Here is a 27,500-nt window from a genome sequence, read left to right on the forward strand (position 1 = left end):
GTTTCTCGGATGCCAACAGATCCTTCATTAAAGCGTATGTTTTCGAGCCACAGCTGGTCAAGAGATGGGCTCTTCTCTTGTCTGCCTTATCGTCGCCTAACCAGTCTTTGGTTACAAAGCTTTGCTGGAGCCTTTCTATAAAGTCCTCCCAATTGTCTCCCGCATTGTACTTTTCATCTGATCCGTTGTTCGCCATTCTGTGGATTCTGTAATCCCGTAACTAGTCGCCACTGTAAAGTCCTGTCCCCTCAGTACAGATTCACACGAGGCATGTAGTGAAGTCAAGGTCACTCTGGACCTGCACCTTTATTTCACAGCTCTGGAATGCTGCACTTGCCTGAGACCTATCCTTATATACCTGTCTCTTGCAAGTGCACCCCTGGTGGTAAGGTGTGCTGGTGGTTACAGGTCATATCTTATTACAGTCATGTATAGCATGTTAGGATACAGTTATATATAATAATGTAAGATACATGACAAATGCAGATTCACCAGGGTGATGCCAGGAGTGGGAAACCACAATTACGAGGAGAGACTTGCGATATTGAGACTGTTTTCTTTCTGGAGCAAAGAGAGATATGAAGAGCTTTAACAGGAGGTTTTAAATTATGAAAGGCTTTGATAGAATGAACAAGAAAAAACTATTTCCTCTGGTAGGGGAGTCATTGACGAGGTGTCATCAGTTTAAAACTGTCACTAAGTGAGTGGGAACAGAGGGGTTATATTTGGATTTCTCTCGCAGTGGGCCACCACAAACATGATGGGCAGAATGGCATCATTCTGTGCTGTAAACCTCTATGGTTCCTGGGGGAGGTAGTCTCACACTGTTTAGGTTTGACAGCACCTGCAGTGCAACTCCAGTATGATATCAAAGATAGTTTAAAATGCTGCAGGGTGGCGTCCCTTGTACGTATGAAGCCAGAAGCTAACTGAAATGTTTGGAAATGCAGCCATCGTCACCTTCATTCTCTAATCATTTACGTTTTAACTACTAGGAGAAGAGCTTGGTGCGTGCATGTAAAAATATATATGGGGGTGAAATTGCGCCTTTTTATGGCCCATTAGCGCCTCCAAGGGGCGCTAACGGGGCGCAATGAGGGAGGTGGATACTACCGTCTCCCAGGAAATACCCCGGAGGTTTGGGGTTGCAACAGGGCCGCACCCAATGGTTAGTGCCTCGGGCCAGCGCGCAACCGGCGATGGCATCATCGCCGTGCGCGCCGCGCTTCAATACTCCGTGCCGACCCCGTAATGTACCGCAATGGAAATTACCCCACAGGTCGCGAAGCTGGCGGACAACCGCTGACGGGGGCGCCCCTTAAAGGGGAAACCTTTAGCGCACTGGGTCACCATCTTTATTTGTTGGCCTGCCGACAGCTCGGCCTGAAAATGGTGACCCTCGTGTCGACTGGGCCACCATCGTGCAGCCCGGCACTCCGTTTTGAGTGCTGGGCTGCTGACCCGGTCGATAGCGGCCCTGGTCACCCAGTGGCGGCCACCAAAGGGCCTACAGAGTGCGCAGCGGGCCTCCCCTTTAATTGAAGGGGAGGGGCATTGTAGCACGTCAGCATTACGTGGAGTATCCGCATAGCGCTGCCCCGCTCCATGAGGCATTGGACTCAGCGTCATGCAACTGCCACAAGAGCGCCCCTCAAACGAAACGGAGCACCAGAGCGCTCCACTTCCTTTGAGGGGTGCACGGCCCAATTCTGCATCGGGGGCAGGACTTCTGGTCCGGGCACAGGAAATCCCAGCCTCGGAAGCTTACCGCCCCCAATCGGAGCAAAGAGCAATTTCTAGCCCATACACTCCATGCAACAACTGCAGCTGAATATTCTCTGCTTGTCATTCCAACCCAAATTTCCTTCGTGGCCCCCATGTTCGTGGATATTGTTAATGGTCCCCCTTTCTATCAAATCTGCCGTCACCACCTCCTCCTCAAAAAGTCAACCCTCGACCCCTCCGTCCTTGCAAACTACCGCCCCATTTCCAACCATCCTATCTCCAAAGTTCTTGAATGTGGTTGTTAGCTCCCAAATCTGTGCTCAGCTTGCTCAGAACATCTTGTTTGAATCCCTCCAATTTGGTTTCCACCCCTTCCACAATACCGAAACAGCTCTCACCAAGGTCACAAATGACATCCTAATTGACTGCGACAAAGGTAGTCTATCCCTTCTCGTCCTTCTGGACCTGTCGGCAGCCTTTATCACGATTGATCAAAAAATTCTGCTCCAATGCCTCTCCACCGTCGTCGAGCAGGGTGGGACTGCACTCACCTGGTTTCATTCCTATCTTTCCAACCGTAACCATAGAATCACCTGCAATGCTTCTCTTGCCGATCCCGCACTATTACCTCTGGTGTACCCAACGATCTTTCCTTGGCCCCCTCCTTTTTCTCATCTACATACTGTCCCTTCATGACATCATCCGGCAACTCAACGTGAGTTTTCACATGTACGCTGATGATACCGAGCTCTACCTCTCCTTCACCTCTCTCGAACCCTCCACCATCTGTATACTATCAGACTGCTTGTCCAACATTCAGCACTGGATTTGTAGAAATTTCCTCCAATTAAATATTGGGAAGACTGAAGCCATTGTCTTCGGTTCATGCCACAAACTCCATTCCCTTTCCACTGATTCGATCGCTCTCCCTGGCAACTGTCGAAGGTTGACCAAGTCTGTTCGCAATGTTGGTGTCATATTTGATCATGAATTGAGCTTCCTACCTCATATCCATTCAACCACTAAGACTGCCCATTAACACCTTTGTAATATCGCCCATCTTCGCCCTTACCTCAACTTATCTGCTGCTGAAACTCTCATCCATGCCTTTATCACCTCTAGACTTGACTATTCCAATGCACTCCTGGCCGGCCTCCCTAGTTCTACCCTCCATAAACTTGAGATCATCCAAAATTCTGCCGCCCTTGTGCTAACTCGCACCAAGTCCCGCTCATCCATTTCCACTATACTCACTGACCGACATTGGCTTCCAGTTAAGCATCACCTCGATTAAACAATTTTCATCCTGGTTTTCAAATCCCCCATGGTCTTTCCCTTCCTCATCCCTGTAATTTCCTCCAGCCCTATAATCCCCCTAGACTTCTGCGCTTCGCCTATTCTGCCTTTTGAACATCCCGAATTTTAAATGCTCCACCATTGGCGGTCATGCCTTCAGCTGCCTGGGCCCTAAGCTTTGGAATTCCCTCCCTAAATTTCTCTGGCTCTCTACTTTTCTTGCCTCCTTTAAGACGCTCCTTAAAACCTGCCTCTTCAACCAAGAGCTTTTGGTCATATGCTCTCGCATCTCCTTATATGGCTTGGTGCCAATTTTTTTTTAATGCAACACGCCTGTGAAGCGCCTTGGGTCATTTTATTACATTAAAGGCGCTATATAAATATAAGTTATTGTTTTTGTTGTCATGCAGAGAAGTTACTTGCAAACACACATCCTACCACCCTGCTGTGTTAGACGGCAGTCTCCATGCTGCTCAGGAGAGCAGAGTGCACAGAATCCAGAAGTGTATTTCCTTACATGACAAGTTCTCAATTCAGTCATGCTATTAGAAAAAGATGCAAAAGTAGAAACTAGAAAATTGTTTACACAACAAGGTTGGCAGAGACATTTTCATTAAAAATTGGAGGGGAAGCAGCAGTTTTTTGTAATCAATCATCTTACAATAAAAATGTCACTGCGCCGAAAAGTACTGGGTTTGTATCTTCCTAATTACCAGGTGGAAAACTACTAGCTAAACGTGTAAGGCCATGCGTTTGTTTTCCATGCGGCTGGCGGGGTGGGGGTTGGAGACACCCAATATATTGGGCCCAAGTTTCGGCCTCAGTTGCTCCTGATTTTTTGGAGCAACTGATGTAGAACGGAGTATCTTAGAAATTCAAATTCTCGGCATTTAGTTTGCTCCAGTTCTAGTCAGTTAGAACAGTTTCACTTTGGAACAGAATTTTTTTTTCAAAAGGGGGCATGTCCAGCCACTTATGCCTGTTTTCAAAGTTTCGGCAGTGAAAACTTACTCCAAACTAACTTAGAATGGAGTAAGTGAAGATTTTTGTACGTTCGAAAAAGCCTTGTCTACATTTTAGAAAATCAGGCGTAGGTTACAAATCAGGCGTAGGGAATGGGGGGGGGGGGGTTTAAAGGGAAGTTTACAAACATTAAACACTTCAGTTTTACAAATAAAGAGCCATCATCAATAATAAATGATAAAAACATCAATAAATCAACCAATAAATCAATCAAAAAAAATTAATAAGAAATAATTTTTTTTTAAATAAATAAATAAATAAAACATTTTCTACTTACCGACTGCAGCACCGGGAGCCCTCCAACAGCATGCTGGGATGCCCCCCCCCCCCCCCCCCCCCCCCCAGTGTGTCTCTGTCAGTGTCTCTATCTCTCTGTCTGTCTGTCTGTCTGTGTGTGTCTGTCTCTCACTCTCTGTCAGTGTCTGTGTTTCTGACAGCGAGGGGAGGGGAAGGAGGGGGGTAGAGGAGAGTCGGGGGGCAGAGGGAGGGGAGGGAGGGAGGCAGAGGGATGAGGGAGAAGGGGGAGGGAAGGGGGAGAAGGAGAAGGTGGGGAGGAGAAGGTGGGGAGGAGAAGGGGGGAGGAGAAGAGGAAAGGGGGGGAGAGGAGAAGGGGAAAGAGTAGCGGGGAGAAGGGGAAAGAGCGGGGGGGGAGAAGGGGAAGGAGAGGGGGGGAGAGAAGGGGAAGGAAAGGGGGGGAAATGAAAGGAGAAGGGGGAAAGGAGAAGGGGGGAAAGAAGAAGGAAGAAGGGAGGGGGAAAGGAGAAGGGGGGGAAAGGAGAAGGGAGGGGAAAGGAGAAGGAGGGGTGGGGGAAAGGAGAAGGGGGGGAGAAAGGAGAAGGGGGAGGGGGATGGAGGCTGAACGGGCCGGGCCCGGCCGGGCCCAAGACTTCGGGCAGGACCCGTCCCCAGCAATGGATTTACAGTTTGGTTGGGTCGGGTCCGGGGTCCGCGGTCGGGAGCACGGGTCGGGTCGGGGGAGCGCGGGTTGGGGTCAGGAGCGGGGGTTGGGTCGGGGGCGCGGAGGGAGGTCGGGTCGGGTCGGGTCCGGTCCGGGGTGGGGGGGGGGCGGTCAGGAGCACGGGTCGGGTCGGGAGGGGGGAGGAGGGAGGTCGGGTTGGTTCGGGTTGGGGGGGGGAGGCAGGGAGGGAGAGGGAGGGAGAGGGAGGTCAGGTCGGGTGGGGGGTGGGGGGGGGAGCGCGGGTCGGGTCCAGTCCGGGGGTTCTTGTCCGGTCTGGTCCGGGGGTGGGGGGGGGTGCGAAGTGGGAGCTGGGCGTGGGAGGCAGCCTTAAGCACGCAGCCCCAGTGAGGCCATTCGGCCAGGGCTAGGGGCTGCGTGCTTCTGGCCCCTCCCACACAGTTTTGGGCACCTGGAGCTACTGCACATGCACGCCCACTGTAGCGCGCATGTGCAGAGGTCCCTGCACTGTTTTCAGCGCAGGGACCTGGCTCCGCCCCCTACAGCTCGTGCTGCGCCGCGCCGAGGGCCAGAGGACCAGCAGGGAGCCGGAGAATCTGTAAGTTTTTTTTAGGCGCACTTTGTGGCGTGAAAAACAGGCGTCCAGGTCGGAGCTTTGCCGTTCTCGGCGCGGCCCGAAACTTGGGCCATTCACCAAATAAATCAAGCCCCTCCGATTTTGAGAAGCTTCAGGTACTCGTAAAAAGAAAAGCACTACACTGCAACGCCAAAGAATACATTTACTGGCAAAGGTTTGACTCTGCAGGAAATGTTTACCACTGGTGCACCAAAACATCAATTTAAGCAATTATTAGTGAACGGATAATGTAATATAGAGCTCCACCTAGTGGACTACTGCTTTACCGAGTGGACTATGGTCGTAATGCAACTGTTGCTGTGAATACAATAAAAGCATCAAGTGACAAGGTCATCTGACAAGTTCCTGTGTAATGGAGCCATCTTGTAAGTGTGTGTTTGTGATGTGGTGAAGAATATATCACAGATACCATCAACTTAAGTTTGACGTTTTCCGAGATATTCCAAACAATGTTATTTTAGCATCAGCGGCAAACCATTTGAAATATACTGGCCTTTAAATACAATGAAACCTATTAATTACCGACACCTTAGGGAGGGGCATCAGCTGTCCTTTTTTTTTGCAGATGTCAATTATTTTCAAAATGGTCATTGTATATATCGACAACAGCTGCAGGGACAGAAAGGAATCCAGTGACAATCTATCAGTCCTAGCAATCTTCAGACTCAGAAATGATATCTAATTTGAACATTTTATAGCGTGACGTTAGGCAGTGCCCTGCTTTTTAAAGTGTAGTCTGTAGTTCGAGTGTCCGTGGTTTCAGAGTGCCTCTTGTATCTGTTACAATGTAAGTTATTTGGGACTGTCAATCAGTGTCCATGTTTTGCAGGTCTCCATATTCTGGGAGTATCGGTTTAAGCAGGTTTCACTGCCGTGTCAAGCAGAAAATCTGGGGTTTTGAAGTCCTTACACCATTAGCACTATGGGGCTAAATTTCCATGGAGGGTGGAGGGGGGGGTGGGTTCTGATCATCTGCTGTAACTTTGGAGGAAAAGCTGTGGAAAAATATTATAAGCTCATGTATTTCTTGGGATTCTACGGTTCCCCCACCCATCCTTCCGCAGTTTCAGTGTATAATCGGAAAGTACCCTTGCAGAAATTCACCAACATAAGTCACAGTTTGTTGCCATCACATTGAAATCATTAGAACATATTTTCTGGCTAGCGAGGTTCGTCCCATCTGATTTCCTTAAGATTTGAGCAGAATTTCGAAGAGCTGAAGTAAAATATTAAAATGAATAGAAACTGAATATTAATACATGTTAGCACGGCAAACATTCTGTGTAATGCAGACGTTGGCAATCTTTCTAGTAAATGGTACTGTAGGATAATAAGAACTTAAGAATTAGAAGCAGGAGTAGGCCATACAGCCCCTTGAGCCTGCTCTACCATTCAATAAGATCTTCGACCTCAACTCTACTTTCCCGCCTGATCCCCATATTCCTTGATTCCCCATACAATCCAAAAATCTAATTCAGCCCTGAATATACTCAACCACTCAACATTAACAGCCCAATGGGGTAGAAAATTCCAAAGATTCCCAAACATCTGAGTAAAGAAATTCCTCCTCATCTCAGTCTTAAATGGACAATCCTTTATCCTGATACTATGCACCCTTGTTCTACACTCTCCAGCCAGGGACAGTGTAGAACCTCTCAACATGTACCTTGTCAAACCCCTCAGAATCTTACATGTTTCAATGAGATCATCTCTCATTCTTCTAGGTTCCAGAGAGTCTCAGCCCAATCTACTCAATCTCACCTCATCAGACAACCCTCTCATCCCAGGGATCAATCTTTATTGCACCATCTCCAAGGCAAGTATGTCCTTCTACAGATAAGGAGACCAAAACTGTGCACAGTTCTCCAGATGTGGTTTCACCAATGCCCTGTACAACTTTAGTAAACTTACTGTTGTACTCCAACCCTCTAGCAATAAAGGCCAACATGCCATTTGCCTTCCTAATTGCTTGCTGTACCTACATGCTAACTCTGTGTTTCCTGTACGAGGACATCATGAACACCAACATTTAATAGTTTCTCACCATTTAAAAATTATTCTGTTTTCCTATTCTTCCTACCAATGTGAATAATCTTATTTTGACAGCTTCATTAAGATATGTCATCTTCTGCCACATCTGTTCTCAAATTCTGCAGGTAATATTGACTCTGGTCACCATCTTCTGCCAGGAATGCTGCATTGCCATCCTGTGAAGCGAGCACCCTAAAAACAAGGTTGAGCAGGTTGGGCCTATACTCATTGGAGTTTAGAAGAATGAGAGGTGATCTTATTAAAACATACAAAATTTGGAGGGGGCTTGACAAGGTAGATGCAGAGAGGATGTTTCCCCTCGTGGGGGAATCTAGAACTAGGGGGGATAGTTTCAGAATAAGGGGTCGCTTATTTTAAAACGGAAATGAGGAGGAACTTCTTCTCTCAGAGGGTCATGAATCTTTGGAATTCTCTACCCCAGAGAGCTGTGGATGTGCCTCTTGCACGTTTGGCCATTTAACAGTTTGACTACAAACATCTTGTTCCCCTCCTTGGCCAAAACCGTGCCAGCAACCTACTTTAGACCATGACCATAATTCAGGACAAACACAGGGTCATGAACAGCAATGTCACGTGATACGGCCGTGCGATCGTGGTACCATTGCTGCCGTTGCCTTCTGGTTTCGACATGATCATTGAGATCCGGGTGTACAAGGGAGAGTCTGGTTTTAAGGCCTCTCTTCATTAACAGCTTGGCAGGAGGGATCCCGGTGAGCGAGTGGGGCCTTGTCCACTAACTGAGCAGAATGCGGGACAAGCGAGTCTGTAGGGAGCCGTGAGTCACACGTTTTAGACTCTGCTTAATGGTTTGGACAGCCTGCTCTGCTTGACCGTTACACGTGGGTTTGAAAGGGGCAGACCTGACATGCTTGATGCCATTACGGGTCATAAACTCATGGAGCTCCAAACTGGTGAAACACGGTCTGTTGTCACTGACAAGGGCGTCGAGCAGGCCATGGGTGGCGAACATGACCCGGAGGCTTTCTATAGTGGCTGTGGATGTGCTGGATGACATGATTACGCATTCAATCCATTTGGAGTAAGCATCCACTACCACTAAAAACATTTTGCCGAGAAAGGGGCCGGCAAAGTCCACGTGGATCCTTGACCACGGTTTGGATGGCCATGACCACAGACTCAGCGGAGCCTCCACAGGTACGTTACTCAGTTGCGTGCAAGTGTTACACGAGTCAATGCCGGACCACCAAACGTGAGACCTGGCAATGGCCTTCATCATGACAATGCCTGGGGGGGTACTGTGTAAATCTTGCACAAAGGTTTCCCTGCCTTTTTTTCACATAACAACACGATTACCCCATAACAGACAATCAGACTAAATAGACAATTCATCTTTACGGCAGCTATAAGGCTTAATTTCATCCTGCATTTCCCTGGGAAGGGCAGACCAATTTCCATTTAGGACACATCTTTTTATGCTTGACAGTACAGGATCCTGGTTGGTCCAGGTCCTAATTTGGTGAGCCATGACGGGTGACCCCTCACTCTTGAAGGCATCCATGACCGGCAGCAAGTCTGCGGGCTGTGGCATTTCCACCCCAGTTGTGGGCAATGGTAGCTGGCTAAGCACATCAGCACAGTTTTCAGTACCTGATGACATAATCATAAGCGGATAATGTCAGTGTCCATCTTTGGATGCGTGACGAGGCATTGGTGTTTATACCTTTGTTCTCAGAGAACAATGAAATGAATGGCTTGTGGTCTGTTTCAAGCTTAAACCGAAGCCCAAACAGGTATTGGTGCATTTTCCTAACCCCTTATACGCATGCTAAAACCTCTTTCTCTGTCATACTATAGGCTCTTTCAGCCTTAGACAGACTTCTAGATGGGTATGTAATTGGTTGGAGTTTGCCTGATACATTGGCTTGCTGGAGCACACAACCGACCCCATATGATGAGGCATCACAGGCCAGCACTAACCGTTTACATGGGTCATAGTGTACCAGTAACTTATTGGAACATAGCAGGTTCCTGGCCTTCTCAAAGGCTCTATCTTGAGATTTGCCCCAAACCCAGTCGTTACCCTTTCTCAGCAACATGTGCAAGGGCTCTAGCAATGTGCTCAAACTAGATAGAAAGTTACCGAAATGAGAAGACCCAGGAACGAACGGAGCTCCGTCACACTCTGGGGTCTGGGTGCATTCTTGATGACCTCTGTCTTCGAGTCCGTAGGCCTGATGCCATCTGCTGCAATCTTTCTCCCCAGGAATACAACTTCTGGTGCCATGAAAACACACTTGGAGCGTTTTACCCTGAGTCCCACTCTGTCCAGACGACGTAGAATCTCTTCCATGTTGTGCAGGTGTTCGGTGGCGTCGCGACCGGTGATCAGGATATCATCTTGGAACACAACAGTTCTCGGGATAGACTTCAGCAAACTCTCCATGTTTCTCTGAAATATGGCTGTCACCGAGCGAATTCCGAAAGTGTATCTGTGGTATATAAACAGTCCTTTGTGTGTGTTGATGCACGCCAGTTTCTTCAAAGATTCGACCAGCTCCTGTGTCATGTAAGCGGAGGTCAGGTCCAATTTGGTGAACGACTTCCCCTCCCCACTAGCATTGCAAATAGGTCGTCAGCCTTGGGTAACGGATACTGAGCCTGAATCGAGACTCGGTTGATCATTAACTTGTAGTCGCCGCAGATCCTGACCGTGCCATCACTTTTCAACACCGGGACAATTGGACTGGCCCATTCGCTGAACTCGACTGGTGATATGATTCCTTCCCGTTGAAATCTGTCCACTTCGATCTCGACCTTCTCGCTCATCATGTACGGAACCACCCGAGCCTTGTGATGGATGGGTCTTGCATCCGGGCCTAGGTGGATCTTCACCTTGGCTCCTGTGAAGTTGCCGATGACTGGTTCGAGCAATGAGGGAAACTTGTTCAGCACTTGAGCACACGAAGCGTCATCCACTGATGATAAGGCTTTAATATCATTCCAGTTCCATTTAATTTTCTCAAGCCAACTCCTGCCGAACAGCGTTGGGCCATTGCCTGGAACGATCCACAACAATAAATCATGCACAGCTCCATCGTACGATACCTTTACTGCTGCGCTGCCAATGACTGGTATGAGCTCTTTGGTGTAGGTACGCAGCTTTGCATTGATTGGGCTCAGTTTGGGTCCTTTTGCCTTAGTGTCCCACAGCTTTTCGAAAGCCCTCTGGCTCATTATTGACTGACTTGCACCTGTGTCCAATTTCATGGATACTGGAACCCCATTTAATTTAACTTCCAGCATTATCGGAGGATTTTTGGTAAAAGAATGTACCCCATACACTTCTTCGTCCTGCACCTCGGGTTGAGTTGCCTGTGCCGCTTGATTTACGCTAGATCGATCATCCTCAGTCATGTGATGTGTCACAGCGGACACATTTGCTGAAGGTGCCCCATTGTTGGACAGCCTTTGCACACGTATTGCTTGAATCGGCATTGATGGGCCCGATGATAGCCCCCGCAAAACAAACAAGGCAAGATTTAATTCACCCCCCATGATGGACTTTGAGCAGTTACAGGTCATACGAACGCGGACGAGTAGGCCCTGCCATGTGCAGCTCTGCCTGCCGACGATATTATTTTATGCACAGTACTTGCCGGTGAGTTACGATGCTGGGAAGATATCTGTTTCGAGTTTTCGTCTATGGACATGCATGCCTAGACGATCGTGATGGCCCTGTTCAGGTCTAGAGTTTCAGCAACCAGCAGCTTTCGAAGGATGACGTCGTGGCCAATGCCAAGCACGAAAAAGTCCCGCAGCATTTCCTCCAACGCAGCTCCAAAGTTGCACGGCCCAGCGAGACGTCTCAGGTGGCGTCAAATTCCGCCACGTCCTGGCCCTCGGAGCGATTGTGCGTATAGAAACAATACCTCACCATGACGATGCTTTCTTTCAGTTTGAAGTGGTTCCGAACCAGCTTATACAATTCATCGTAAGTCTTATCTGTTGGTCAAGACGGTGAGAGTAGACTCTTGATAAGGCCATAAATGTCTGAACCAAAAATGGCGAGGAGAACCGCCCTGCGCTTAATTGAATTATCGGTTCCTTCCAATCCGTTGGCTACGAAGTACTGGTCGAGGCGATCAGTGAAATCCTCCCAGTCTTTCCCTTCCACGAATCTCTCTAAAATTCCAACAGACATGGTTGCGTGAAAGTTCGTATTTTGAACTCGTCGCCAATTGTTAAGTATCGAATAACTCCACGAGGCTAATTATGGTAAGCTAGTTCAGGCACATTGAATATATTTAAGGTGGAGATAGAGAGATTTTTCAACTACAGGGAAGTCAAAAGTTATGGAGAGAGGGCAGGAAGACGGAGTTGAAGCCAAGATCAAATGAGCCATGATCTTATTGAATGACGGAGCAGCCTCGAGGGGCCAAATGGCCTACTCCTGCTCCTACTTCTTATGTTCTTATGTGTCCTGGCCAATATTTATCCTTCAATCAACATAACAACAACAGGATTATCTGGTCGTTATCACATTGCTGTTTGTGGGAGCTTACTGTGTGCAAGTTGGCTGCCCAGTTTCCCACATTACAACAGTGAGTGCACTTCAAAAAGTACTTCATTGTTTGTAAAGCGCCTTGGGACACCTGGTGGTCGTGAAAGGCGATATGTAAATGTAAGACTTTCTTTCTTTCCTTAATCCCTGGGAGAGAATATACAGAATGTACCATGGAGATCTCAGAATTGAGTGTAATGGGAACTAAAATTCCGGCCTCGCTGGATGCATGCGAAATGTGTACGGACCTGCAGAGGCCTCGCAAAAGCCAGTTTTCAGGTCGCGATGCGCATACGTCAAAAACCGGCTTTTCCGATCTGTCAAGATCTTGACACATCCTCCACATCCCCAGGAGAAGGACATCCACGTGGGAGAGATTGGGCTATTTGCACAACTCTTGCCCAGCGAATGTCCTTCAAACTCATATGCCTGGTGAAAGCAGGCACATAGCCTACTTTTACCAGCAAAAGAGTTTTAAAACATAGGGGCCGAAATTGGTGGACATACTGCCGCATACCACCCGCGGACCGCCGACATACCGCCCAAAATCGCAGAATTGATCAAAAATTACCAACATACCGCCCACATACCACCCGGCGGGAAATTCATCAGTGACATACTGCCGGGCAGTATACACATCGCCCCCGCTGCATACCGCCAACATAACGCCCAAAATTGACAAATTGCTGACTTTCCACCGCCATACCGCCGACCCTGCAGACCGCCCTGGAAAAGATGGTTTTAAGTCGATCTTCAGTTGGTGGTATGCATCTTCACCTGTGAAAATGTTTTTATCTGTCACCCCACCCCCCCAGTCTCTGCCACCCCCAGTCTCTTCCCACCCCCCCCAACAGCGAATTGTTCCCCAGCACAGCAATCTCCCCCCCAAAAAGCAATCTCCCCCAAGTAGCGATTCCTCCCCCCCCTCCCACTTACCTGCATAGCGCTCTCAGGCTGACAGTCTCTGTCGATTCTGGTCTGTGCCTCTCGGGAGCGGAACTTCGCAGCACCATGCGCGTGCGCACAACTCGTGACCCGAAGATTCCCGAGTGAAAAGGACTCACCGCACGCACACCGCCGGCTGCACTCCACTCCGCCCGCTGCACTCCGCTCGGCATACCGCCAAGAAATGGGCGGACGATCAATTTTGGCCCCAGAAAAATTAAATGTAAAAACATATTTTTATGTTTAAAAACCCTGTCCATTCAGGTAAGTTTATTTTAAACCATATTAAAACACATTTAAATATTTCCTAAAAACTTTTCTAAAACATTTAATTAACTTTAATTTCAATTAATTTTAAGTATGTGAGGTGTTTTATTAAATTATTATGTTGTGTTTCGATGTTTTAGGGGTTTATTCTCATTGATAGTAATGGGAGCTCATAAAAACAGAGTTCCCATTATTATCAATGAGAATACTGCAGAGTGATTGGTGGTCCAGGCCCATGTGACTCCAGCTTTTTCGCATATGCAGGGAAGTCCTCTCCCGGTATGCTGCACATCGAATGAAGGCCTCTGACTGGAATCGAAGGTACCTCCGGGACCGGAATTTTAGCCCCATTATATTTGAATATGCTATCACTGATGGCTTGAATGCCAACTATCACAACTCACACGTTGGAGGTCATGATTTACCTCAAGGCTTCTGATTTGTGGCACATAAACACTTGCTCCAGGCTGTTTTACTTGAAGAACCCCTCTCTGATGTTGCTGCAAAGCGGAGTATTGGACTCTACCACCAGGCCTACCACCTTCTGCAGATCTTTGGAGAGGCTTGGTAGTGCCTTGATGCTCTGCTCACATCCTTTATTTCATGGCAGTGTAATGTCTGTAAGCTTGTAATGTTTGTAGCTCCACACTGTGGATCTGTGTACTGCAATTGCAGAGTTAATCATTAAACAGAACCAGGCAGATTTCCGAAGGCTTCCAAGAGAGCTGCCTACCATGTAGGAAGCTGTGTGTGCTTGCGTTCTGTGAAGATATCACATTTGGCGACGAGGATGGGATTTTTTCGGATGATTTAAAGCTTAAATTTTGTTGGTGAAGGATTCAGCCAGCCGACAGAGAGACTTTGGAAGTTTGTGTCATTGGAAAAAAAGCTACAAAATCCGAGGTAAAATACAGTACACGGTGTGAATATATCACAATTAGGGTGGCCAGGTCTTGATAAAGATATAGAGTACATTGTGAGTCAGTCAATCATACGACATGTCAATCGGTAAGCAAGCAACCACCACCAGTACCATTACAGCCATGGAAATGGCCTCCCAGGGTGTGGCAAAGGCTACATGTTGATTTTGCTAAGTTAGAAGGACAACAATTGTTCATTGTAATTGATAGCCATTCAAAGTGGGTTGAGGTGTTCCCAGTATGGAAAAAAATAAGTTTATATCCTGTGATATGTATAAACATGAAAGTTATGTATGATGTTTGTTATAATAACTTCTTCATTAAGGAGGGAGAAGTGTAATGTTTGTAGCGCCACACTGTGGATGTGGACATATTGTGTACTGCAATTGCAGAGTTAATCATTAAACAGAACCAGGCAGGATATGCCATGTCACGCTGATGCATCCCAAGTCCCTCCCCTTCTCTTAAAGGGGAGAGCTGCTGCGAGCTCTGCAGCCACTTCCGTGATGCCCACTGGGCCACCAGGGAGGGTTTTGGCCGGGCCAGTGGCCCAGCACCTAAGAGGGCGGACTGGGCTGCCTGTTGGTGGCCTGGCCGAACCAGCATCCGTCACTGTCGTGCCGACTGCAAAGTCAGCCGTCAAGAAAAAAGATGGCGTGGCATTGCCCTGTGCCAACCTCGCACCTGCGGTATAATTTACCCTGCGGGGCACAAAGTGATCGGCGCGGGTCGATAAGGGTGGACGCGCACGCCGATTATATCATCGTCGTGTGCGCCACCACCTGGGATGAAAAGTAAGGGGCACGACGCAACCCTGTTTCCGACACCGCCATCCCGGGGGCAATTCCAGCCGGGTCGCTTCTCGCACCTGCCTCTGGGTGAAAAGTTCTTAATGCCCTTCCAGAAAGGGGCAATTTCGGCCCCAACATCCTTTAGCTCTTCAACTCCCAGTCTTTCTCTGCTTAGGCGCTTGGCTCCAGGCCTCTCTTCAGCTCAGTCTCCCCGCATGCTGAGCTGAGTCCCTCTTTACTCTGACTGAACCCCATCTCCCGCCTTACTCTCCCTGTTTCTGTTCACCTGGCTGGGTAAAATCTCCTCCCCCTTCAGGGGCTTCCACTCGGAGTGCAATTATCTTTAAAAGGGGAGGTTCTTAAAGGGACCATACCCTTGCTTGGGGATCAGAGTCCTCATTCACCCTGCCCAGTCAAGACCAAATGTTGTCTTCAAGTCAAGCAAGGTTAGAAGATGGGGAATAATTGGATCAAGGAAGATGAAGGGGGAGAAGGGAGGAAGAGGGGCCAGGTGGGAAGGGAAGACATAGAATATGGTCAGAGAAAGGGGGAGGAGGGCAGGAGGAGAGAGGAAAGGAGAGGAAAGAAGGTGGAAGGGCAGAGTTAGGATGTGGGGAAAACAACTCCAAACATTAGAATGGTTCTGATATTTGAGGTCATGATTTTATTACCTTTCATAGACACTGATGCTTTAAAAAAAAAAATAGGCCACATTCTTTCAAACAGTGAAGATGCCTCTCGTTTAAAGAATAAACAGAGATGCCTACTTGTACTGGTGAAATTTATTCCTTTCTGGATTGGCACTGATTTCTCCAGATTTATTCCTGAGATAACGAGTTACTAAAGTTACTAAAGTTAGCAAAATGTAACATTGGAAACCCCGACACAGTGCATAACATGTATTGCAGGCAATTGTGGGGTCTTTTATAATGAACTTTTCCATCGGACCAGGTTGACATCGGTGTTTTCAATGCATTTTGAAATTAAATGTGACCCACCAATCATTTTTAATACATGATACATAATAGTTTGCAGTCTATAAAGTTTACAATATGGATGAATGGCAGCTTTCTGTTATATAGTTTCTTCCTGCACTAGAGAGGGGTCCTGGGGAGGGGTTAGGAAGTTGCCTGCCACTGCCTATGCCAACCTCCTTCCACATGGTTCCAGCTGCTGTGTTGGCAGGTCACTCGTCGCCCACAACCACTATTGCATCCCTCCTGTGCCTAATTTCAGTTGGAAAAATCTATCACTCTCTCTTGAAAAGTTTACTGCTCTTCTTTCAATCCTTGCTGTTGGAGTGATTTCTTCACTTGTCTGCCTGCTGGTTCTGCTCCGAGGTCAGTCAACTTCAAACCCTGCAGTTGACCTCTCGCAACTTCCCCTTCGAATTGTATGGACATCCGAAGGCACGAATTGCCGGTGGGACACGTACCTTCGACCTACCCAGCAACATTCAAGGTTAGCTGACCCTATGATTTCTGGCAGGGTCAGTGTCGGGGGCATTGGCCAGGAAGAGGTCCCATCCTACCACACTTTCAGCAGCAGATCGTGAAATTAAGGGGCCAAAGTGTTTCGTTGTAAGATCAATGTTAGAGGTAAAGATTCTCTCATTCTTCCAACATGAATCCTCACCTGTATCCAGCATCCTACCGCTGCTCAACAACAGAGTTCAGACTGGAGGCTTTGTCTTGAGGCTGTGTTGCGTTCCCTTTGGTCAGATGCATCTGCCTCATAAAAACTGCAGCAACTCAGTGGTGCATTCAGCACACTCCTCTGTACAGGCTAGAGTGATTGTGTTGTATTTTGCTTGAACTGCAGATGTTTTTTTTATAATAATAATGTTGTAGAATATGTTCAATCATTTGTTAGTTAATTTGCAGCAATTGCAGCAAATAATTATGGAAACAGGACATTATACCCACATGCCGTATAAATAAACTAAAATGCTGTGGTGGTTTGCAGATCAGAGAAGATTTTAAGGGTATTGCTATGCTCATATTTTATCCCATCTAAAACAGACAACAGATATTATTTCTATCACTTACCAGACTCCGCAGTAGACTCTGATGTTGAAGTGCTGTCTGTGTTGCTCTGGAGCTTAAGCAATTGGGCTAGCATCTTCCCAGGCTGAGAGACACACTTCCCTGGTGGTTTGCTGTCCAGTGCAGATGATTTGCATTACACAATGTGCTGTAGTTGAGTTCTTACATCCATTTTTATAATATTAATTCATTTATCTTGGGTGTCAGCTTTGGCTCAGTGGTAGCTCAGTTGCTTCTGAGATCCTGGCTTCAAGCCCCACTCCAGAGACTTAAGCACTTAATCTACACTAACAGTTCAGTGCAGTACTGTGGGAGTACTGCACTGTCAGAGATGAGACATTCAACTGCGACCCCATCGTTCCTCTCAGGTGGACATAAAAGTCCCATGGCACTATTCAAAGAAGAATGGGGAATTCTCCTAGTGTCCTAGAGATCGTTTATCCCTCAACTAACACCGCTAAAATAGATTATTTGCTCATTGTCAACTGTGGCTCAGTGGGTAGCACTCTCCCCTCTGATGTCAGAAGGTTGTGGGTTCAGGTCCCACTCCAGGGACTTGACCACAAAAAAATATCTCAATTGACACTCTAGTGCGGTGCTGAGGGAGTGCTGCACTGTCAGAGGTGCAGTCTTTCAGATGAAACATTAAACTGAAGCCCTGTCTGCTGTCTCAAGTGGATGTAAAAGATTCCATGGCACTATTTTGAAGAAGAGCAGGGGAGCTTGGTGTCCTGGCCAATATTTATCCCTCAATCAACAGAAACAAAAAAACAGATTATCTGATCATTATCACATTGCTGTTTATGGGAGCATGCTGTGCGCAAATTGGCTGCCGCATTTCCCACGTTACAACAGTGACTATACTTCAAAAAGTATTTCATTGGCTGTAAAGTGCTTTGAGATGTCCAGTGATTGTGAAAGATGCTATATAAATGCAAGTCTTTCGTGTTATTGCTGTTTGTGGGATCCTGCTGTGTGCACAGTGGCTGCCATGTTTCACTACATTACAATAGTGACTACCTTTCATTGGGATGTCTTGAGGTCATGAAAGGCGCTGTATGGATGCAGCTTCTTTCTATCTGCTGCCCTCTGCAGTTACTGGCACTTTTGCAAATGAACTTTTTTTTGATATTGATGGCGCACCCCTCTCAATGGCCCTCTGTTGTGAATAACATTGTTTCGGTGGCCAGTGCACTGAGTTCCAAATCACAAACACATTCTTCTGTGATGCCACCTTCAGACCTTTACCATCATTGGTGTATTAATTAATCATATTTGCATTCGTCAACTGGTATCTTTCTGCTCATTAAATAGATATATCTGAATGATAGCTCTGATGTTTCAACCTAGAAGCTGAGTCAATGGCACTCAAATTGCAGTGGAATGGTTCGATAAGTAATTGAAAACTGCTATCACTAACAAAGCTTTACACCGAATAGTCCAAATATAGGGCCTGTAATTACCGCCTGTTTTGCCAAAATTGAATTGAACTTTCTCTTGAGTTACCTTTAAGTTTTGTGGTTAACCTTTAAAAGCAGACCTGACCTGAGCAGAGCAAACCTACAGTTCAGCAAAGAGATGGATTGCTTTGACACATTTGGCATTTCTCAAGGAAGAAAAACAAAATCCTTGAAAATGAAAGATTCTATTCCACACTTGACTGCTTCCCCATTTGAGAGCGGACTGCGTTCAGTGAACTGTGCTGCAATGTGTCTTGGCAGATGTTGCTGAACATCATAAACTGTGCCGTTTTTATCAAGTCACACATTCCGAGCACACAAAATGACAAGGCTTCAGGTTAAAAAAATGATCAAATTCCTTTTCCTAATCAAAACTGCATGTGAAATGCAATTATTTCAGCAGATGGAACCAAACTGTTTGAGATTTGAGCATTTATTTTGTCCCTTTGCACTTGCTTGTTTAGCAAGTAGATTTTTGTTAGTCAGGCAAGGGAAAACTTGCAATCGTACACAGATTGGCGTTTCTAAGAACATAGAAATGAGAAAGACTGTTTAGCCCACTCAAGCCCAATACTGGGATGTCAATCTATTATAATCTACAGTTCCTGTCGTGGGCCTCCCCAACCTGTGTGAGAACACCACCGCAGGTCAGGGCTATAAATAGAGCTGGAGCGCTGGGCCCTGGAACATCATGGCGGAGGTGCGGCGAATGAGGGTACAGGGCCCAGAAGAGCTGAGGGCCCAGGGGCAGCACGGGCCAGCCCACACTGCGATATGTGTGCGCACGAGGTCCGTGTAGCAGAGCAAGTCTCCAGTCCTGGTTAACCCTTGCCACTGGATAAAGGCCTAGCTCTGTCAAGCCCGTGTGATGGCTGATGTGCAACGGTCACCACACGTTAAAAAAAAAAATCCACACACAGGCATCTTCCACCCCCTCAACTGGAGTTCAGGACTGGAACATCGGGTCCTTCATTGAAACATCTGTGAACTCTCGTGGAAGCAAGTCATCCTTGTTCGAGGGACCGCCTATGATGATGACAGTTCACATTAATCTGGTGACATTTCCATGGTCCCAAGTAAACTGCAACCAGTGTTCTGCAAAGCATTTAATCAATATCATCATCATCAAAGGCAGTCCCTTGAAATCGAGGAAGACTTGCTTCCACTCTAAAAATAAGTCCTTAGGTGGCTGTACTGTCCAAAACGAGAACCACAGTCCCTGTGGCAGGTGGGACAGAGAGTAGTTGAGGGAAGGGGTGGGTGAGACTGGTTTGCCGCACGCTCTTTCCGCTGCCTGCGCTTGATGTCTGCATGCTCTCGGCGACGTGACTCGAGGTGCTCAGCGCCCTCCCGGATGCACGTCCACCACTTAGGGCGGTCTTTGGCCAGGGACTCCCAGGTATCAGTGGGGATGTTGCACTTTATCAGGGAGGCTTTGAAGGTGTCCTTGTACCGTTTCCTCTGCCCACCTTTGGCTCGTTTGTCGTGAAGGAATTCCGAGTAGAGCGCTTGCTTTGGGAGTCTTGTATCTGGAATTCGAACAATGTGGCCTGCCCAGCGGAGCTGATCAAGTGTGGTCAGTGCTTCAATGCTGGGGATGTTGGCCTGGTCGAGGACACTAACGTTGGTGCGTCTCTCCTCCCAGGGGGTTTGCAGGATCCTGCGGAGATATCGTTGGGTCTGTAATGGATCCGTTGGTAAGGATCACGGCCTGCTGCTCCCGCATTGAGTTGTTGTTTAAGGCTCAGAAATGCACTGCGCTTGCGATCTATTAGCTCTTGGATCTCCTGATCATTCTCATCAAACCAGTCCTGGTGTTTCCTGGTTGAGTGACCAAGCGTCTCTTCGCAGGCACTGGTTATGGAGGCCTGGAGGGCAGACCAAGGGCTGTGGGCATTCTGTGTCTCGGGGTCATCAAGGAATGCCAGGTTTGCTATGAGGCTCTGACTGTATAGGGATCTCTTGGCTGGGTCTGTAAGTGCCCCGGCATTGACTTTTTTGCGGCACTGCTTCTGCTGCCCTCGCCGCTTTGGGGCTACGTTGATGTGAATGATGGATCGGATTAGGCTGTGGTCCGTCCAGCAGTCATCAGCTCCTGTCATGGCGCAGGTGATGCGCACATCCTTGTGATCCCTGGCTCGGACGATGACATAGTCAAGCAGGTGCCAGTGTTTGGAGCGAGGGTGTTGCCACGATGCCTTGTACTTGTTCCTTTGGCGGAACAATGTGTTGGTGATGACAAGGTCATGTTCTAGACATTTTGTCAGGAGTAGGGTACCACTGGAGTTGGTTTTCCCTACCCCCTCTCTGCCGATCACGCCTCCCCAGTGGCAAGGGTGTCCAAGATGACTGGAGACCAGGCACTGCTGTGTGAGCCTAGTTGCTAACGCGAGATATTGGCCGCAAGCTCAGCGCTGAGTAGCGCCCTTGATGGTAGGTGGTCCGTGGCTTGGTTGGGGGCAGGCATTGGGAGGGTCCGTGGCCCACTGGAGTTTAGAGTGGAAGGTCAGGGGGGTCACAGCCATGGTAATCACCATGTGCTGAAGGAGGAGAAGAGGCCAGGTCACCGGTGGGGAAGGAGAGGTCCAGTCATCGCTGAAGGAGGGGGGCAGGCCAAACGCCGTGGAAGAAGAGGTGGAGACCTATTGAGGAGGGGCAGCCCAGCCACCATCACCATACGGGAGGAGTCCCAGATGCCGCTGGAGAGGCCCGGTCACCGTTGGAGGGGGCCCGGTTGCCGTTGGAGGAAGCTGATCACCACTGGAGGGGCCCAATCGCCGCTGGAGGCCCGATTGCCTAATCGGAGGCTCATCGGTGACTGCTCCTCCAATAATGTTTATATTGTCCCTACAGTATTTAAATTCTCTCCATAATCAGATATTCATATTAAGGCAGAATTTATGCATCTACGTTCCTGACTCCAAGCTGGCAGCACATATTGAGAATTCAGGCACAGAGGTCAGTCTGGCCTGCAGGATTTAACTTTTCTTGTATGTATTCTTTCCTCCGATCTACTCTAGCTCATGGCACATAGTGTTGTAATCACACCCTCAGTAGGCTGCAAATTAACATGTCCTCTTTGCAGTTTCAGTTTCTTGCCCTTTCTGTTTGGGGGAATGCACATAACCAGAGAGAAAGATCCCATATGGGAGAAGGCACAACAACTTTTATCCCCTTAGCCTCTTTGGGAAGATGGTCCAATAGACCTGGGGGAATAGGGGAAGGGGAAGCAGGCGGACTAGCCTCCATTCAGTGTTTGCACTAAACATCTACTCTTTTTTTCTTATCTTATTCCCGCATTACAACAGTGGCTACACACCAAAAGTACCACATTGGCTGCAGTCTGGTGATCATGAAAGGCACTATATAAATACATATTTTTTATTCACCCAGATGCACAGAACATGAATGAGCAGCAGCAGGTGGTGGTGGCAAGAATCTACTGTGAAGAAGGTCAGAACATGGATCCAGATATTAGGGACCTACTTTTAAAAGAAGTATGATTTATAAGCACTCAAGATTGTTATAGTCATTGGAGATAGAAACATAGAAACATAAACATCTACAGCGCAGAAGGAAGCCATTTCGGCCCATCGTGTCCGCACCGGCCGACGAAGAGCCACACGGCCCTCGGTCAGCGGCCCTGAAGGTTACATATAAACCTATGAACAATAAACAATGGCGGAAAGGTAAAGAGCACCCAGCCCAACCAATCCACCCCACACAACTGTGACACCCCTTGCACCGCGACATTCTACACTCCATCCCTGTAAGGGATAAATTGTAAGGTTGCAAATAGGGGGTCAGAATTATGCTGAAGGTAGCGAACTTATGTACATAACACTTACTTGTATAGGTATAGCAGACTTATACACATTAAACTATAGCTTAACCTTAGTAACACTTAAACAGCCAAAGTCAGCAGTTTGCTTAAAAGTCCCTGAGGAAGAGATAAAGAAGCCAGTACCTTAGGCGTCAGATAGACTGGGATAGAGGGCAAAATGGAACAAAACAATGATGAGAGATGGACAGTTGCATGGACCACTCAGAGCCCGTCGGATAAGAGTCAACAAATCAATGTAACTTTGCTGATAACAATAGACCTATCGATGATTTTGCAGGAGGATAGCTCCTCTCCGAAACCTGTATAAATTATGCTTGAAAACTCTTGTGTTTTGGAGGTTCCATGACTGAACCTTCCCTTGCAATTGCTCGTAATAAAAGCCGGTTGAACCTGGGATTTCTTGTGTTCACTTCCGTGGTTGTTATACAACAGGAGAAGGGCGAGGTGTCGATTAACTAAATCAGTTCGTCCACCTTGAAGGAGAGAAGCCTCCTTTTTTAACCCCAACACTTGGCGTCACGAACAGGATGCAGACCCTCTGACCTGGATGATGTAACAGCTGAATGGCAGTGAGTATGTTTTGTACCACCTGCAGCTGTAGCATTGACGGGGAAGGGGGTAATCTGTATAAATAATTAGAAGGGGTAATCTGTAGAACAAGTTATAGCGAACCACGGAAGGACGAAAACCAAAGGTGGGATAGATGTATTGCCTAAAAAAGAAGGAATACAACCTAAGGGGGAGAGGACCCCAGCGATCGTTAGAGGAAAACTAAGGTGTATGTCCCGAAGCGTGACACGGTAATAACACGGAGGAGCCGGTATTGATCGTGCGCAGCGCAAACAAAGAAGGAATACAACCTAAAAAGTGGGGTGGGACCCCAGGATCCTAGGAAAACTGGCCAATGGGATAAAATGCTAGCAGAGGAAAATGGAAAATTAATAAAAGAAAAATGCTGGAAAAACACATTGAATTTACAAAGGGCAGCGTGTTTTATCAAAAGATAAAAATGCGACCTTGAAAGCTGCAGATGCTAGAAAGAGAAACAAAGATGTTTAGGAAAATGGACTGGAGGAAGATCATCAAAATACAAAACCTAATTTGAAGAAAGGAGATTTAAATTGGCTGTGAAAAAGATATTGGTTTAAATATAAAAACTTACGAGAAGTTTTGTGCCGAGAAAGAGAAACAAAGATATTTAACTATGGACTAGAGGAAGGTCATCAAAAAAATTATTAAGTTCGGATTCAAAAGGAAAAAAAAATCTAAGCTATGCGTACTCAGCACAGAAAGCAAAAACTGGGAATTAGAAAATTCTTAAAAAAGATGGAACCGACACAGAAGTTTAGATTTTGTGCTGAGAGAAAAAGAACACAAGATTTGCTCAGTGAAGGGGACCGTAAAAAAACAAAATGCTGGAATGTATATAGCTTGTGTGAAAATTGGATTTCAGTAAACAAAATAGCTATTAAAAATGTGTGGTCTCGTTTTAAATCAATGAAAAAATCTTTGGCAAGTATTTGAATTGGAAGTTTAGAGAAATTGGAATTTAATCTAAAATGCTGTCTTTCCCGATGAGAAGGTTTTATTATGACAACTTTACTAATGATTTCTGCTGTTTTAATGGATTCCTAATTTCCAAGCAAGTTTTGAAAGCACAAAGACTTAGGAAAAATTTTCGGATGATTACGTGAAGTCCTGTAAAGGAGTTAACCCTTTCCATTGACAGCTGTTTTATACTGGACATTATTAATTTGGATTTCTTAATAAAAGAAAGAAGACTCACCTGACAGACAGAGGAAATGGTGGGATAGTCAGAATAAAAATAAAACGAAGAAAGCCTATGTAATAATACTCACCTGCTACAGAGGACAGATAGATACTCAAACAAAATAAATTCAAGAGTTAGAAGCTAAGATAAATAAGCTGGAAGAGATAAAGACAGGACCAGACAGATAGTGCAGTGTACAGCCATAGCACCATCACCTACAGTAATAGAGCCAATGTACCCCACGGTGGGTAAGTGTAGTCCACAACCCCAACCTAACAGTCAACCAGACAGGGATAACGAGTGTGGAGTAGAGTGGCCCCGGCACAGGATAATGGCTATTTATCAGCTGCACCGATACGCACTACCACCATTCCCACCAATGGACGTAGAGCAGCCCACGTTACCATACAGGAGGTACCCCTCAGCCCACAGGAGAGACATATTCTATTGAATAAGTTACCAACCCCTAAAGCAAAATAGTAGAAATACAGAATTCTGACAAAAGATTGGAGTAGAATACTGAATGTGATTCAAAAGGCAGGCAAAAGGGTAGGGGGGAGTATGGGGAACGAAAGTGGATTGAATACAAAGACCACTCTGGGGCTAATGACCCCAACAAAAATGATGCAGCACTCTTGAAAATGTTTAAAGACGGACTAGGAGAGGCACATCAAAAGATATTTAAGTTAGGATTTAAGATAGGAGACGATTACGAAGAAACTTTGGAATGGGCAGAACATGTAGAGGAGTTAAGATTAGAACAAAAGGAAAAAATAGCAAAAATAGCAGCAACAGCGGTAGCAGCAGAGACGAAGGAAGAGGAAACACAGCCCCGCGCAGCTTCCCTGATATTGCTGGAGTAAGGGGGGAGGCGCGGGAAGGCGAGGCCCCCAACAGGCAAAGAAGGGAACACCATTAACCCGAGAAGAGCTGATGGACGTGCTCAGACAGGTACCAGCATCACTGCTACCCCTGCCACCACCGCCCCAACCTGAGACACCCTCTAACGAGGATATCATCAATATGCTCTGATTAGCCAGTACACGCTAGGGGTTGCTGGCCTCCGGCAGAGGTTTGGGACGACAGCTAGAGGACCCAAGGATGTTTATTAGTGCAGTGTTAGGGGGCCGGCACTGCGATATGCTAGTAGACACAGGAGCGTCCATTTCCATAACCAACTTAGATTTGCCCCTAACCTGCAGGACTGTAAACATACAAGGAGTGGGTGGGGATATCAGAAAGCAACCCTAAGTGAAATAGTGTTGTTAGAAGTACAGGGAGTAATGCTACCTATTCAGTTCTGGTGCTGTCAGAACACAGAAGGCACATTCACCATGCTGGATATAGCGAATGGATTTTGGGCCATACCTTTAGACAAAGAGTCCCAAGGAAAATTTGCCTTCACCGTAAAGAGAAAACAATATACATGGACCAGAGTGCCACAGGGATTCCATAATAGCCCGAACATATTTCATCGAGTATTGTCAGGGATTTTGGAGCCAGTAGATGTAGGAAAAGGAAGCACCCTTTTGCAGTATGTGGATGATATCCTCATTGCCTCCAGTACAGAACAACAACATGTACTAGCTTTAACTACAGTGCTAGGAGCTCTTCAGAGCGCAGGATTAAAAATAAATACTAGGAAGGTGCAGATGGGAAGGAGTGAAGTAACATATCTAGGATACATAATATCACAAGGGAAGAGACAGATGCCCGAGGACAGAAAGGAAGCAATTCGATCAATGCCCAGGCCAGGAACCGTGAAAGGGGTCAGGCAGGTACTAGGGCTATTCAACTACTGCAGAAATTTTATTCCTGAATATGCCGAGATGGCCCAACCTATACAGGACCTGGTCAAAGGGGGGAAACCTCCCAGAAGCCAGTAAACTGGGGCCCAGATCAAGAAACTACATTTGTGCGGTTAAAACAAGCTCTCACAAGTGCTCCAGCCTTGGGACTACCAGACGAAAATAGGCCCTTTCACGTCTATACCTACCATAATAACGATCATTATAAGGCAGTAGCGACCCAATTACATGGGGACAGGCATAGACCAGTGGCATATTACTCAGGTAAGCCGCAACCCGTAGCCGCAGGACTATGCAGGTGCGTTGCTGCCCTAGGCTGTGCGGCTTGGGCCATCAGAATTAGTGAGCCAATAAAATGTCAGGACGCATTATTCTACATATCCAGCATACCTTAGTAGAATTACTTAACACTGGAAGGCTAAAAACGGTATCCGATGCACGAAGGGCAAGGTGGGAAGCAATGTTCTTACCCCCAATGGGACGGTAACAATAATAAAAGACAACTGTAACAACCCTGCAGGGTGGATCATATGGAGGGAGAAGAGCATCAGTGTAGCCCGACAGGAGAAGACGAGGAAAGTAGTCAGGCAAGTGAAACCCCGCTTGAGGAGGCAGACATGGATCTATATGTAGATAGGTCTCGGCACTATATCAATGGGACACCACGGACGGGATTGGCCGTGGTAGATAGCAGCGGACAGGTTAGAAGGGAAAGACGGTTAGAAAGGGGTCTCTCAGCTCAAGTGGCTGAATTGGTGGCTCTCACCGAGGCTCTGAGGATGGCTAAGGGAAAAAGAGTAAACATCTTTACAGACAGTCGATATGCTTTCGGAGTAGTGCATGATAGTATATGATAGCCTGGAGCAGATGGAAATACATGACCTCAGAAGGAGGACCGATTAAACATGAGGAGATTGTTAAACACCTAGTGGAACCCTCCCTCCTACCCCAGGAGTGTGCGATAATAGAGATCAAAGCGCACATAAAAAATAATGATCAGTATCAACAGGGGAATACATGGGCAGATGAAGCAGCCAAGCGAGTGGCAGAGGCAGGTACACTGGCCAGGGAAGCCCAGGTTGGAGCATGTACCATCGGGCCTGAGGAAGTAAACATGCTTAAGGTACAGGGAGAAGCCACTCCACAGAAAAGGAGGGGTGGAAGCAGAGAGGGGCCCAACAAGGGACCAACGGGATATGGAGGGAAGACAGGAATGTGGTGGCCCCAGAATGCATCCAGAGGAGCCTATTAAATTTATACCACGGATGTGTCCATAAAGGTAGAACCAACATGATAAGCTCGATGTCCAGATGCCGGTGGTGGAAGAGAATGGGTAAATATATAGAGAACCACTGTAAAAGGTGCGTGATATGCGCAAAATACAACACAGGGGGGAAAGTAAAGGTCAGAATGGGACATCAGCCCTGACCGAAAGGACCCTGGGAAAACTTGCAGATAGATTTTACTGGACCGATACC

General features: G+C 47.1%; 1 protein-coding gene and 1 long non-coding RNA gene across 2 annotated transcripts in view; one reads left to right on the forward strand and one right to left on the reverse strand.

Moving 5' to 3' along the window:
- Positions 1-27,500, reverse strand: part of LOC139270881 (coiled-coil domain-containing protein 102A-like) — a 760,459-nt gene that overhangs the window by 56,117 nt on the left and 676,842 nt on the right. The window lies entirely within an intron of this gene.
- The window catches only part of LOC139270897 (uncharacterized), a 36,388-nt gene continuing 31,679 nt past the window's right edge, over positions 22,792-27,500 (forward strand). Inside the window, exon 1 of the long non-coding RNA XR_011594876.1 lies at positions 22,792-23,012. This is a non-coding gene — a long non-coding RNA (uncharacterized lncRNA). The remainder of the gene's footprint in view (positions 23,013-27,500) is intronic.

This window comes from Pristiophorus japonicus, chromosome 1 (genome assembly GCF_044704955.1).
Source record: "Pristiophorus japonicus isolate sPriJap1 chromosome 1, sPriJap1.hap1, whole genome shotgun sequence".
Lineage (NCBI taxonomy): Eukaryota > Metazoa > Chordata > Chondrichthyes > Pristiophoridae > Pristiophorus > Pristiophorus japonicus.